The sequence below is a fragment of the Mustela putorius genome, unplaced genomic scaffold (genome assembly GCF_011764305.1).
Source record: "Mustela putorius furo isolate JIRA1106 unplaced genomic scaffold, ASM1176430v1.1 tig00001618_pilon_pilon_pilon, whole genome shotgun sequence".
NCBI classification, from domain to species: domain Eukaryota; kingdom Metazoa; phylum Chordata; class Mammalia; order Carnivora; family Mustelidae; genus Mustela; species Mustela putorius.
In genome coordinates, this window is record NW_025421819.1 from 557198 (window position 1) to 572548 (window position 15351).

General features: G+C 52.5%; 1 protein-coding gene across 11 annotated transcripts in view; it reads left to right on the top strand.

Annotated features, from left to right (window-relative positions):
- MYT1L (myelin transcription factor 1 like) overlaps positions 1–15351 on the top strand; it is a 390355-nt gene that overhangs the window by 126935 nt on the left and 248069 nt on the right. For all 11 annotated transcript variants that reach the window (XM_013052872.2, XM_013052863.2, XM_013052871.2 and 8 more), the window contains exon 3: positions 10665–10774. The gene's annotated coding sequence lies outside the window, so the exon portion shown is untranslated. The remainder of the gene's footprint in view (positions 1–10664; positions 10775–15351) is intronic.

The window sequence follows — 15351 nt, forward strand, 5'->3', positions numbered from 1 at the left end:
GGAGTGCGCTGAGCTCGGGGTCTCCGGCTCGGTCCCTCTGGGCCCACCGCAAACCTCAGAAAGGGAACAGGGCTTCTGTCCCCACCGCCTGCTGCGGGGCTGCCCGCCTGGGGCGCGTGTCTGCCCGCGGGGCTCTGGGCGCGCAGGCGAGAAAGCAGCTGTCCCTGCTCTGGTGGGGACATGTTTCACTGATCAGATCAGCCCACGAAACAGTCTCAGTTTCCCGAGGTTAAAAACATACAGCTTGGTCACTGCGCTTGTCATTTCACACGTGTGCGATGGGCCTTCACAGAGGGACACCCGCGGCGCGGAGGCCCGTGTGCCGTCCGCAGCCCCTCGCCACCGCCGGCGGCACGGGGCGTCCCCACTGGGCGGGCTCGCCGGCCAGTCCTTGTTCTGCTGCGCTCCTACCATGGCTCTGAACACCGGCACGCGTCGACCCGAGAATCCGTCGGCCACTCGTCCGGCACTATCGGTGATTGCATCTTGGAGAACGCGTCATGTTGACTCCTCCGTGAGGCTCCCGTCGGCAGACGCTTTCTTGTTTTCTCAAACTGCGGCCACCTCCGCTCGGTCCCTGATGCTCAGATCACTCCCCCTTCCCTTCTTCCCGGTTTCCGGATTCCCCTCTTTTTTCTTTCTTCCTGCCTCAAGAAGATATTATTAGCTGAAGATATAACATCCAGAGACATTTTTAAATTAAAAATTTATGAAGAAGGAATTTTACCTTTGCCTATTTCTACAGACTTTAGCTGTGTTTCCACACAATTTTTCCCCAGAAATGCTGATTTTTACCCCATCTCACGGAGAACCTTCTGCCCGAGTCATCACCTTGCAGGGTCCTCCGGTGGCGGGAGTTTCAGAAACCCCGAGGATGAGTCTTCTCCAGCTTTGCGGGCAGAGGACTTTCTCGTGTGTGTGGCTAGGAGCTGAGAGCAGGAAGCGCGAGATGGCCGTCTGCACTCTCCGTCCCCCACCGGCAGCTGCACAGTGCCCTGAGGCCGTGGGTGCTCTGAGGGCTGCGGGCGGCCCCATCCACATGCCTAGCCCTGCATCCCGCCACGGGCCTCCCTCTGTTCCCATGGCAACTTTTCCCAGCCTGTCATTCCCTGCCCAATGTCCGTGGTGGTTCCCTGTGTCCCAGAGAGAGACGTGGACCCCTGGGGACCTAGTGTCCAAACATGCATTCTCTTCCCGTGTGCCCTGTTCCTTCCCAGGGAACGTTCCCCGCCCCCATCTCACAGAGCACCTCACACCCCCTCAGCTCCGCCTCCCGGCCGAGAACCCCTCCAGCTCCAAGGGCTCCAACAGCAGACCCACCTCCCCGGTTTGGGACCCCAAGCGTGCTGCGCACATCTCCATCGGGGCACTTCTGGCGGGACCGGTGACCTGGGCGCGGTCCCCACGGAGTCCGGCTCCGAGCGGGGGATGACCTGGGCGCGGTCCCCACGGAGTCCGGCTCCGAGCGGGGGATGACCTGGGTGCGGTCCCCACGGAGTCCGGCTCCGCGCGGGGCTGGCCCCCTCTCTTCCTCCCTGGTCCCGTCTCCCCTCCTGCCGCTGGGGGCTGGGCCGGTTCTGTGCTGCTCTGCAAGCGGGTGTGCTGGGCCGCCAGGGCTGCCCGAGCCCTCCTCGTTCTGCGTGATCCGACAGAGATCTCCACCAGCCCGTTGCCGAGGGGAGAGGGAGCAGGCCTCTGTGGTTAGGTGCCGACGACGCCACCGGCTGCGCGTGGTGAGTCCAGGAGACGAGATGCTTCCGAGCCTCCGACGCTCCCTGAGTCCTGCACACAGGCCCCTGCAATCGCCGCCTCCGGGCGCTCCCCCCTGCAGGTCAGGGAGTGGCTGAGTCAGAGCGAGAGTGTGGCGAGAGGGAGAGAGAGAGCGAAGACAGCGGCGCCCACACGAACCCGGCCGTGCCCCTTGCTGCAGGAAGAGTTAGTATTTTTTGAAAACACAGTGGCAAACTGTTAGCAATCTCAGTACCGTTTGCACTTTATACACACAGAGTCTTAAAAATAAAGACAAATTAATGCTCCAAGGAACTGATGCCAATGGAGGGGCCCTGGCTGTTGTGGGGCCCTGGCTGTTGTGGGTCCCGGCTTGACAACGTGAAGTTAAGGTCCTTCCCACAGGCACCGCCTCCCACAGGCAGACGTGTCCAGGGGTGTCTAAGTCTTCCTTGCGTACGCGAGGCTCCTTGGTCATGTAGTTCCCAGGGTGCAGCAGGTCAGAAGGCGGACACGGTCAGCCCCACATCAGAGGTGACTGACACAGGCGGTGGTGGGACATCTGAACGTGTGGGGTTCTGTAAGGTCCAGGCAGGAACCCAGAGTTCAAATCCAGCTCTATGATTTGGGTCAAGTTATCTTTCTGAAAATCAGTTTTCTCTGAAAATAGAGCTGATAAGATCCCCTTTGCCCTATTCTCAAGATTGTTTTGAGGCCCAAATGAAATAATTAGCACGGGGCCCCGGGGGGCTCAGTCGCTAAGTGTCTGTCTTCAGCTCAGGTCATGATCTTAAGGTCCTGGATCGAGTCCTGCGTCCGGCTCCCTGCTCGGCGGGAGTCTGCGTCTCACTCTCCCTCTGCGACTCCCCTGCTTGTGCTCTCTCTTTCTGTCAAATAAAGAAAGAAAGAAAGAGAAATGATTAGCATGAAGATGTTGTCACATAAAAATATCTTTCTCTTTTTAAAAATCTCTATTATTGGTTGCCTGGGTGGCTCAGATGGTTAAGTGACCGCCTTTGGCTCAGGTCATGATCCTGGAATCTCAGGATCTAGTCCACGTCGGGCTCCCTGCTCCGTGGAGAGTCTGCTTCTCCCCCTGACATAACCCTTCTCGTGTTCTCTCTTTCACCCTCTCTCTCTCTCTCTCAAATAATTGTTTTAATTTAATAAAAATTAAAAAATAAAAATTTGTATTATTTATTTTTTAATTGAAGTATAATTAACACGCAGTCCCATTGTTTCAGGTGTACAATATAATGATTCTGCGTTTCTGTGCATTCCTCAGGGTTCATCATGGAAGCTGTAGTCACCATCTGTCACCAAACATTCTCACAACCTTATCGACTGTGTTCCGTGTGCTGTAATTTTCATCTCCGTGACTTATTTACGTTGTAACTGGAAGTTTGTGCTCAGTTTCCTTCGTCTGTCTCACCCATCCCCCACGCACTTTCCCTCTAGAGCCTCTCGTTTATTCCCTGTACTCACGAGGGTATCTTCTTTCCTTGCTCGCCACTTTTTTCCCTTTGTTTTGTTTCTTATATGCCACATCCTAGTGAAACCATGTGGTATTTGTCTTTCTCAGACTTATCTCATTTAGCTTTAAACCCTCTGTATCTGTCCACGTTGCTGCAAATGTCAGGAGCTCGCTCTTTTTCATGGCTGAGTAATATTCCACTCTGTGTCTACACCACATCTTCTTCATCTGTCCATCTGCTGGTGGGCTGTACCCATAATTTGGCTATTACAGATAATGCTACAATAAGCATAGGGGTATACGTGTCTTTTTAAATTACTGTTTTCATTTTCTTTGGGTAAATACCCAGTCGTGCAATTACTGGATCATGGGGTAATTCTATTTTTAGTTTTTTAGGGATCCTCCGTCCTATTTCCCAGAGTGGCCGCACCCACTTGCATCCCCACCCCCATGTAAGAGGCTTCCCCTTTCTCCGCATCCTTGCCGGCACCTGCTGTGGCTGGGGTCGTTGATTTTAGCTGTTCTGAGGGGTGCGAGGGGTCTCCGCATTTCCCTGAGGACGAGTCATGTGGAACATCTTTTCTTCTGTCTGTTGGCCGTGTGTCTATCCTCTTCAGAAAAATGCATGCTCAGGTCCTCTGCCATTTTTCATTGACTTGTTTATTTTTTGGTGTTGAGGTGCAGCGGTTCTTTATATATTTTGGATTTTAACCCTTTTTCACTGACATCATTTGCAAGCGTCCTCCTCATTCAGGAGGCGGTCCGTCCACTTTGTTGCTGGTTTGCTTTGCTGTGCCGAAGCGTTTTCTCTCGGTTCCACTGGTTTGCTTTTGGGGAAGGCCTTTTTCGTCCCTTGGGAAGCCGTCCGTTGGAGGATATCCGCGCACAGAGGAACCCCATTTCTCAGCTCGTTTTCCTGTGAGCTCCTTGTCCGTGAGATGGCTGTGCGTTTCAGAGCACCATCCCTGGCGTTTTGTCTTGAAAAGACAAAGCATTTCCACTCGGCAGTCTGTCAGAAATGAAGGTTGCTAAATGTTGCCCACGCCCCTTCGTGTTAGAATTTTCTGGTTGGAATGTGAGGCCTTGGTTAAGTTGAACTAATAACATATTTAAGTCACAATCTACAATCACGACCTTGACAGACAGTAATTACAGATATTCTAAGAGGGGTTTGCTGCTGCAATTCTGACTTTCTACCCAAGGGTCCCTTGCAAATTTTGTGGAGTTCACCAAGCAATTAAGAGCCTGATTCAGTGTATGGGGACGCTGTGTGTCAGAGGCAACAGGCGTGAGAAGTGGTCTCCCGAGTGTGCACCCAGTTACTGCCTTGGCGCAGGAACTCCCGAGACAGACCTGCTCCACACACATCTGGCCTTGAGCCTTGTCTTTCCGAACGGCCTGTCCGTCTTCTGAAGGGTGATGTTATGGTCTGAATGTCTGTGTCTCCCCAGAGTTCTCGGGTAGGGCCCGGACTCCGACGGCGATGCTGTTTAGAGGCGGACCTTTGGAGGCCATCGGGTCATGGGGCAGAGCCTCCATGAGGGGCACTAGTGCCCTGTGGAAGGCCCCGGAGAGCCCCTCAGCCCTGTCCCCGTGTGCGGACACTGCAGGAAGTCTGGGACCCAACAAGGGCCCGTGCCCAACGCTGCTGGCATCCTGAGCTCAGGCCGCCAGCCTCCAGAACAGAGCAACGGATTTCTGTTGCTTCTGAGGCCCCTGGTCAGTGGGATTTTACTGCAGTTGTCCGAACAGACTGGGGCCAACTCCTCGCATTTTCCCAGTTGTTCTGCAACTATCTAGGAGACCCGCGTTAGGGCATAATGTGGGAGCCGTGCTGGACAGCAGGAGGGACCCACAGAACAGTGCGCATCTCCCATAAACATCCTGAGTAAGTATTGGAATGCATTCCTTTAAGACATTTGCTCTCTTGGTCTCTGGTGATACAAAGGCGATCAGATACCACCCACTTTTAGCTTTATATTGTGATACACGGTAATGTTGTAGCGATATAATAACTATTATTATCATCATTGATATGATTTATTATTGAGCAGAGGCCGGCATGATAAAAGCAAGAGTTTGAAGATTCTGCCCACGGGGCTGGACAGACAGGGGAGGATTTAGAGAGGCAGGTGTGGAAGCGAACTCAGTTGAGGGTAATTAGCATCGGGGCCAGGGCTTCCCAGGGAGGAAGGGTGCCCAGGGTGTCTGCGTCCTCTGGGCTTTGCTTGGGCATTGCCTCTTGGAAAGCTTTGATTTCAGTTAAGAATCCCTTGTTTCACCGATGGGCAAGGAAATAAACCCAAAAGCCTTAGTGGTTGGAGGTCACCCCTTCTGGGCCGAGTCCCACGGCTGCAAATATCCCAGATTCACACACCCGCCGCGCCGCAGCTGAAGCCTATCTCCGCCGCTCCGCTCCGCCCCGAAACTTGTTACGTCACGCACTGTGGCACCTCGAGCTTGGGATCCTTACTAAAAGAAACTGAAATTAAGTCTTAGATTTCTCTAGAACAGCCCTCGTGTGGTTGGGGAAGGAGCTGGGAATGGCCCACCTGAGACCCTGCCCCGGATCTGCTCTCACTTCCCACGGAAACTGGGCCGTCGCAGAGACTTCCAGACGTCAGCGCCCACGTCTAAAAACGGAGGGTTTGACTAAACCGAACGATCGCTAAAATTACTTCCAGTTCTAAACGTCCACTGACGCCAGAAGCTGCGCCAGCTTCTGCACTGGGAGCTGTGGCTGGGCCTCCGGGGCAGGGCTCAGGGTTCACCGGCGGTCGCAGGCGCGGCAGACCTGACCAGGTAGAGCGGCCGCTGGCGATGGCCGCTGGGGGCCGCTGGGGGCCGCTGGTTCAGAAGCAGCCTCTCCTCCCTGATGACCCTGACTGGCCTTTGTTTTAATTGCCTCCGTCTTTAATTGCTTTTCTGTATCATTTTGCTTAATTTGGAAGAATTTTTTTAATGAGCTTGAATGATCTAATTGAGCCTAAATGTGATTTCCTTGTAGCATTGTTTATTGGTGTGTAAACAGTCAGCAGATCCCAGAACCAGCCAAATAAAGTGGGAGCTGGGAATGGTGTATCTCTGGGGGAAGTTCAAGTTGCTCATAATTATTCTGCGACCTCGGAAGTATAGTTTTTTTTCACTGAATTTATTAATCATTCTTTACAGCAGTTGATACATAACTTTTTGAAAATACTAATAGATATTAGAAATTACCGTGTTTTTCAGGGTGTTTTGGGTTTTATGCATGTTACCTGAGTTTGCTTTGGCGATGTTAAGCAATTAGAAGCACAATAGATGAAAAGTGAGACTCTACTTAGTCCTCCGAATCCCTCTCTCTCTCTGGAGAGGAGCCCTGTTAGCCGTGGGCAGGCATGCACTCCAGACTGTCTTCTGCACGTCGACATGCGTGTGCGTGTCAGCCGCGGATCAGGAAAGGTGTGCACGGGTGGGGCTCATGGTCCGAGCCGCTCTGTAGTGTCAACTCTCGTGCTTCAGCACGGCGACCCGGCCCAGTCACCACACTGGCCAGCCCGCCACGGACAGTTTTCGCTTTGGTCGCGCACAAAACTGCACTGAGCGGTCACCTGTGTACCTGTTAGATGCGACTATAACATGTCGGGAGGCGTTAGGAGCTGCAGTTGTCAGGCGACGGTACAGACGTGAGTGTCACACACGGCCCAGTTCCGGAGGGTGAGGTGTTCCCCTCACGGCCGGGCAAGCCCGTGTGAGTCCTGCTCCTGGCCTCTCAGCACTCCCGCGGACAGGCGTACCCACCAACACCCTGTCCTCCGTGTCAGGGTCCCGCTAGCTCTTGCTGAGAGCCCGCAGTGGGAAAGGAGTTTCCTTTCCCATTGGTTTTGAGAGTCAGTGAGGTGCTGGCTTCTGATATGGGGGTGAGCATGGCAGGAGCCAGCAGCCAGAGGCCAGCTGGAGACAGACCACATGCGTGATGTTTTCATCCACGAAAGCTCCACATTACCAACCGCGTTTAGGAAATCCTCACTTGTTAACGTGCTGGAGTCAGGGTCCCACACGGAGCAGAGTCGTCCCGCACGGGAGGCTGCACATGAGGTAGAGTTGGAAGTCTTCATTCTCAGAATACATGGCAACACTCAGAGGGACGGGGGTTTGGGGCAAACGTGCAGCGGTTTGGATGAGAAATGTGTGGTGAGGACGCGCACCCGTATGTAAAACGCAGAGGAGGAGGGTCCAGAGCCTGCGAGTGGCCCGACGTCCTGCGGCTTCATCTGCTCACCGACGAGGCTGCACGCCCTCACCTCGCCTTCCTCATCATCTGTGTCTTCCGACAACGATCGCTTGCTTTACTCTGAAAAACTGAAATCGGACCCGTTCTAAGTCTTATTACCAGCTAGACACTGAGCATGTTCTAAAGCAAAGAACACAAGCCAGGGCATGGGTTTATTAAATTGTCTTGAATTTGGCACAAAGGGAAGCAGTGCCTCTACTCATGCAGGAAAGACGGACGGAGAGCCCAGTGCACAGGAAAGACGGGCGGAGAGCCCAGCACGCAGGAAAGACGGACGGAGAGCCCAGCACGCAGGAAAGACGGACGGAGAGCCCACGTACAAGCAATTCAGTCATCTCAGCGTCGTCCCTGGGTGGTGGGATCTCATTCTCCGGGCAGGCGGGCAGCTGCGGGGAGCACACACGGGGCCAGGCCAGAGCCTGCCTGTGGTCACTACACACACTCGTCTCCTCACATCAAGCACACTGAAGACCTTCTAGAGAGAGTTCTGCCTGTTTGAGCGCATTGAGCATGGGGCGCGGGGAGCAAACAAAACCAGGTCATGGGCCTTTGGAGTCCTCCCCGGAGACCCACCTGAGCCTCTGCACCTGCCGACTGGAAGGATTCACCCCCTCCTGCTTCATTAGGGACTGTCTGGTTCCTACCACTAGATGTTGTGAGTCTGAGGAGCGGCACTGTCAAAACATGTCCCTCACATTTTAACCAGTCTCACACAGAACTTCCAGGAGAACGGAAAGGCAGGAGGCATGTCCTCTGATAGAGAATCCTGTAGCGGAAACGCAGATTGCCAGAGAGACACCTGTATGTGTCATTTAAACATGACCGAGTGAACCAGAAGGTCTCTTTGACATGAAGAAACCTCAGGAAAGCGATGACACAGGGACAGGTCACCAAGACCAAGGAGCTAGCGGCTGCTGGGGACATCGTAATGGCAGGTCAGACGCACCCGGGCAAGAGGTCCACGCCCACCTGTGGCCAGGCATCGTGCAGTGGGAAGGCGTTGTCGGGTGATTCCTGCTGCCACTTAGCCGCCGTGGATGACGCGCGACTGTCCGCACACAAGACAGGAATGTGCGCTGCTCCTGCGAACAGTCCCCTGGCTGGGGGTGTCTGTCCGGTGCCAGAGCAAGGCAGGGGACGTCGGTATTCTGGTTTGGGGGAGTTAAAGGAAATACTTTTCATTCTTATCCTGGCCCTGTCATTGCCTGAGAGAGAACCTGAATTCAGAGGGTTTCAAAGGCCCCAAAGCATTCACACCAGTACTAGCTGACACGGCTCCTGCTTGTCCAGAAATCACGTGTAAGCCGGACGGTCTGCAGGTTCACAATATTGCATGAACATGATGACTATATTTTTAAACGATTGTATTGTCATTTCAAAACCGTAACATCAAGCGTCTACGTACCTGCCTTAGGAGAATCCGGCGGAAAGAGCCAGCGTGGGTTTCAGGAAGTCGCGATCGTGGGGCTGTCTGCAGTACCCACTAAGCACACGTGGGTCCTCAGCCCTGTGTCTAGCGGCTGAGCACCCATGTGTGCTCACCACTCCGCCATGCAAGGGTGAGTGCTCCGCACGCTGAGTGTTAGTGACCAGGGTGCAGGGCTGAGGACGCACGAGACGCTGCTGTTCGCCCCCAACAGACGCTCACCTGCAAAGCCAGGGGGCCTGAAGGGGGGTGTGTCTGATGTGAGGAGGTTGGGGCACCTGCTTCTGTCACTAGAAGTTAAGTGCACAGACCATACTGTGCATATAAGAACGGTTCGTGTCGAGAAGACTTTCCTGCATTTATATCGTGTGCCCGTGTGTGTGTGTGTGTACACGCGTGTGGGTGTGTGGGTGTGTGTCTATTTGTGTGCGTTCTGAGCACAGGCAGTCAGGAAAAGACCATAAAACACATTGTTCTCCTCAAAGATTTTTCTAGGATAGACGTCTCTGGGCTGCCATATATGAAACTACGGGTCATAATTTGTATTAAAAGGTTAGTGTACCTAAAAACATTACATGAGAATTCCAAACTAATGATTCCTGACTTTGATTCGCAGAAAAACACACTCGCTCTCATTTTGTTTTTCAACCTTGATTTTTCAGGGTACTTTTAAAACCTTTCTAGCTCCCTGTGCACATTTCCAAATTATTCTGTTCCTTCTGTGTTTGTTTTGGTAAATTCTTATTCGGGAAAATAATGACGTTTGCTATGGTTGCATTGTATAGGCTGCCCGTGGATTTCCTAGGAAATGGCGTGCTCTTATTCCAAACCCCACTTGCCGAGCACGCCGAGTGTCTCCTTCATTGTGAGGTAACGCGCAGTACAGTATCTTTTAGAGGATTTATGGTAACGCTGCGGAATGTAGCTGGTGGGGGGCAGCGCCGAGCCCTGGGGCTCTCTTCATTTGCCTGACACACTTCACTGCTGCCCATTAACACTTCTCTGTTATTGCCACAGACTCGACTTAATGAGCTTCTCTGAATTTGGAGGTTTGCACCAGAAACAATAGCTTTACAACGGAGACACCTAGCTCTCTCCACTTTCTGATATTCTGTCCCTCTATTTTTGTAAACAAATAAATTATCTCCTTGACAGTGGAGTATGAAATGACCTGGGCATTTTCTTTTCCAGTTAGAACGGTCAGTAATTCCTAGTCCAGAGACAAGAGTGCAGAAAACCCGGATAGAGAGTTAATAAATTCCAAATTTGCATTAATGAAGATAATGTCTTTTGCTGTTCTTCCCCTAAAATAAAATGGAGTTGACATCTAGAAAAACCCTTGCCATCAACAGACTGCGTTTTGTTATGAGTGAAATCACATTATTTCCAAGAAATAGTTACACATCTCAAATATTTCTCACTTATTAAATTGTTTCTTAATTGCATCCCAGTGTTAAAGAGGCAGTAATCCCACAACTGACTGGTAATCGGCCAGTGCGAATGTTCTGTGCACCGAGGTTCCCTTCACACGCACCCATGCGTCCAAACTGGTTACAGATCGTGCATTTCCAAGTGACTGAACTGCATGTTTAAAAGCGTTTCCTACTTGTCCGCCGCGGCCTTTCCTGCCGAGGCTCTGAGTGACACGTGAGTGTGAGAACACGCGTCCTCGTGAGCTGCTCCACACTACCATGGAGCTCCCTGTCCTAGGGCCGGCCCTGCCCCTCCAGTGAGTGATGTCGCCCTGTTGTTTTGTCTTCTAGAAAATGAACCCAAGGGAGACTTGGTGAAGTCACATCGAGGGGCATCTCCAACCCTGACCTCCTGAGGAAGCAGATCGGATCCAAGGAGCACCCCGGGCGACCGGCTGCAGGTACTGGCGGCGGCAGCTCTCGGGGCGTGGATGGGCGTCCTGTCCTCTGGGTCCTCCGCATTCGCTGCTCCAAATGGCCACTCTTCCCAGCTTCTTGGAGCTTCCCGGCTTCTGGGGGAGAGTCAGAAGTTCTGTCGCATGCCACCTCCCGCCAGACAGTCCATGAGGACAAGAGCCGCTGGCAGTTAAGTCAGATGAAGGCTTTGTTACTCTCCCAGTGACGCTGCATCGCTGGGGTGAGCTGTGTGTCCCTCTGGGCGCTGTGAGGCGTCCTGGGGGTTGCGAACGGGGACACAGTGGCACTGGGACCCTCAAATGGAAGGGCTTCATTTCAAGTCATTGCTAAAAACCCCACACTTGCTGCAGAAGGAAGGGCTTTGTGAAGTTCATCCGTTGTGGTTTGGAGAGCAGGGGTGGGGTTGGGCTGGTTGCTGCCTGGGCAGCACGTGTGTGTTGACGCTCATGAGCTGGAGGTTGACATGATTGCAATGTGAGCAAAATCTCACCCCTGCAAAGTCTCCGCTTCTGAATGTGTACACGGAACTGATGTCAAAAGCTCTGGTATTATCTTCTCAATACCCGCATTCAGGAGTCTATTTTGCACATGTTCCTTTGCTGGAGAAACTAAGAAGACTCTGGCGGGATGGTCATTTCTTAGGAGGCTGTATGAGGGAAACTCCGGCATGCCGTTCGAGGTTCGCTGTGTGATAGTGATTCACCCGTCTGCCGGCTCCCCATTTGCCTGTCTGATGACAGAACTACTCACCGCGCCGTGGAAATCAGGGCAGGCGTTGGTTTCCATATGCCGCAGCCCTGTGGGTGCTGCTGTCTCTACGGGTTTCATGAACTAGCGTGGCAGGTCACCGTTGCTCTGATTGTTCTCTAAGCTCTACCCCGTTCCCTTTCCCTGAAGAGCCCGTCGCACCCATCGGTCTGGTTTGGGAAAGGCATTATGGTTAATCACCATTTCCCTGGAGTTTTTAAAAACCTATTCAGCCGAGCTTTGTTAAAGTCCTACTTGACTCTGAAGTCGGTTAACGTTTCTGGCAAACACAGGCTGTGTGGTTCTGTCAAATCCCATCGCGTTTTGGTCATATGTTAAAGAATGTTTGATGGAATATTTCACGTGGGTCTAATTTTCAAATGTGGATTCGTTGAATTGGCCTTTCTGGCTTGGAGTTAAATATCTACATCGAAATGATGGTCACCAGTGCAGGGTCCTATGACGCATTTAAATGCGGATCTCGCCGTGAATTCGCAAACAAACAAAAAGGAATAAGCCAGTTTTCAAAGAGAAATCCATGTCTACACCCAAGAGACTGGGCCTCGAGTGGGCTCCTCGGTTGAGGGATAGCGGTGACAGTGGCTGGGCCGGTGGCGGGACTCGGTCAGGGAAGGTAAGGAGCGTCTGAGGTCTTGGTCCCTCGCCTGCCTGTCCTCTTCTCGCGTCTGTCGCCATCACCAAGCAGGCCCTGGAGCTGTGTTGTTTCTGGGTGGGAGGGGCCCGAGGTGACCCCCTGACCGCCCCGGGCCGTCCGGTGGCAGTAATGGCAGCAGGGGCACAACTGGCACGTGCGGGACTGACGCCGGTCTCTCGCCAGCAGAGCGTTGGTGACCCCAGGCCTGACGTCCGCACGGGAAAGCTCTGTGAAGCCCAAGGAACACGTGCATGTACCCTCTGCGATTCCCGGAGAGTTCTTCTCCGTGCTCCGGCCCTTTACAGAGTAGTGTTTGGTCCTGAGGGGATAATCAGCCCGTCCTCACTATGTGTGTGTCACAAGCACAGGCCCCTGGGTGACGAAATATGGCGGCAGGTTCAGACAAGCAGGGAAGCCTTCCAGGGTGAAAATACTCGTGTGTGAGCGCAACAGTCCGCGAGCGAAGTCCGCGCCGTCACACGACCACCAGAAAACAGAAGTCCGTAAGCCATCGTTTGCATCGATCGTGGTCACAGACTCTTTCTGTAAACGTCCAGACGGTAAGCACCACTGGCTCTGCGGCCCGGCGCCAAGGACAGCCCTGCCGTCGTGACGGCAGAACCGCCACAGACCGTATGGAAACAAACGGGCCGGGCCCTGTTCCAATAAAACTTTATTTACAAAGTCAGCAGCAAGTGGACTTGGCCCTCAGACGGTAGTTTCCAACCCATAGTAAATACCTAAATTAAGACGTCCTCCATAACCACAGTCATTTTTGGAAAACAGAATATAACTCTTATTCTCTTCTCAAAATTTGTGACTTGCGAACTCACACAATAGTGTCTAAAATTATTGTCCGCTGGCACGTTGCTCCACAGACAGACACGCTGCTAAGTGCGAGCGATTGTCTGGATGGGGCTGGAAGAAGCTGCGAGATTCTCTCTCCGCAGAAGTCAGGGCAGAGCGCAGGAAGGCTGTGAGAGTGGAAGCGGAGAACAAGTTCTGAGCATCTTTGGACCTACGCCAATCTGCCCGCCAAAAAATATCTTTAAATTATCTTGAAAACTGTAAGATCTAATGTAATCCAACACACGCAGGTACTGCCCACCTGGGCATACCCGGGGGGCAGGAGTCAGACCCTGATGCCGAAAGAGCGCTAATGCCCGGGGCGCTCAGAGGTGCTGGTGTGTACGCCTCCGTGCAGGTCCTGGGCTTAGGACAGAGCAACACCCACAACCTCGTAACACATGAGCCGTTCGGTCTGCCTTCCCACGCACCCTGTAACTCCAGAAGGAATCACAGCGATCCGGGGGGCTGGAATGCTGACCGCAAGACAGGATTTTCTAAAATCGCCGTAAATTTTACATCAGAAGCCCCATGAAGGGATTAATCTTGAAGAAGACTTTAATGATGCCATAGACTATTTTTAAAGGGCTATCTTCTGTGTGTCTCCAACTTATCTAGTTTGGGTTGAATTAGTAGTATAAATCATTTAGTTAAAATGCAGAATGTTAACCGATATTTTCCACTGAAACAATTTGCTACAATGCATGTATCTTTAAAGCAGCACTTCGACAATCAATAAATTATTTCAGAAGAGATCAGGAGCGAACGCAGGGTAGAAATTGGCAGAAACACCAGTCACAGACGGGGGCGGCCAGTTGCCCCCAGTACTTAAAAAAGGAGGACTGTTAGTTTCACGCGCAGTCAGCGTTGGGCCGAAATCTGGGAAAAAGTTGGAAGCAACCAGACCAGGGAGCAAATCCCGATTCTGCCGCACTATCTCTGTAACTTTGGAAACGGTGCTTAACTCCTGAAATCTGAGCCTCAGTTTCCCCGTAAGTAAAAGAGGCATAATATAGAGTTTCTTCTTAATAGGACCATTATAAAGATCAACTGATGTACAAAGTCTATAAAGCAGTGAATTTAGTCATTGAAATGGAACATATTTTTTAGCATGTGCGGCACCTGTGCTGGTTTTGAAACGGACCGCGGGCGCTGCCGGTCTGGAGACGGACCGCGGGCGCTGCCTTTAAGTTGCAGACAGAGGTCCCTGATTCCTTTTCAGACTGGGACTCCCTGAGGAACGGCATCACCGAGAACATCTCCTGGTTCTGGGGTCTGGGGGTCAGCATTAGAAAGGGAAAGGGCCGAGGTGGATCCAGGCTTTCTGAGCTCTGGGAACAAGCTCTCGGGAAAGCGAGAGCTGCCGGCAGACAGCCAAGCCATGAGCGATCCAGAAACATCACTTCTGGATTTGACGTAAAACACAGTCAGGACGTCCCTCTCCATCTTGGCTCATGCATCCGAGGGTTTGGTGCCAGCCTGGCATCTGGAGCGTGGGTGTTCTGACACGGAGACATGTCCTGTCCACCCCCCAGCTCTTGGCATCCTGCTGGCCGTGTGCCTCGGGCTGCTGGCGTTGGTTTCGCCAGGGAATAAGTGGATTATTGCGCCGTGTGAAGACGTGTTATCGTGTGTTTGTAACACAGAGAAGCTGAGAGAGAACAGCCACGAGTGCATGTTCTGAGGTGTGAGAAGTAGGAGCCGCACTGTCTGTGCTGGGTCCCAAGGTCATGCAGTGAAGGCGTGAAACGTGTGCATATGTACACACACGCATGCACACGTACACACATGGATTGTGTGTGCACACAAACAACACACATATGCACACATATACGCCCCCACACACATATAGACATGCACACAGGCACATACATTTACGTGCATAGACATACGCATGTACATACACACGTATACAGACACATGCATGCGTGTGATGTATGGATATATACATGCACACGCACGTTCACACACATGCATGTTCACGTACATATATACATCTACATACATATATACACATGCACATGCACACCTGTTTTTGTTGGATTTTTTGTTTTTTTACTGGGGGTCAAGGGTGGCAGGAGACGACTTCTCGCCGTGCGTTGGTATTTTCCACTTACTTCCCTGGTGTGTGCGTTTAGTCCTGCCTTAAATGAAATACGGTGCGGCCACTCAAGGCGTCACCTTTGGCCTTTTCCACCAAGCACACCGCTCATGGAGACGCTTACGAGGAGTCCGACCTCACTCTTCTTTGCTTGGGCGCACAGCACCTTGCAAAACGCCCACTCGTGAATCTGAACGCGGCCGTTTGTTTTC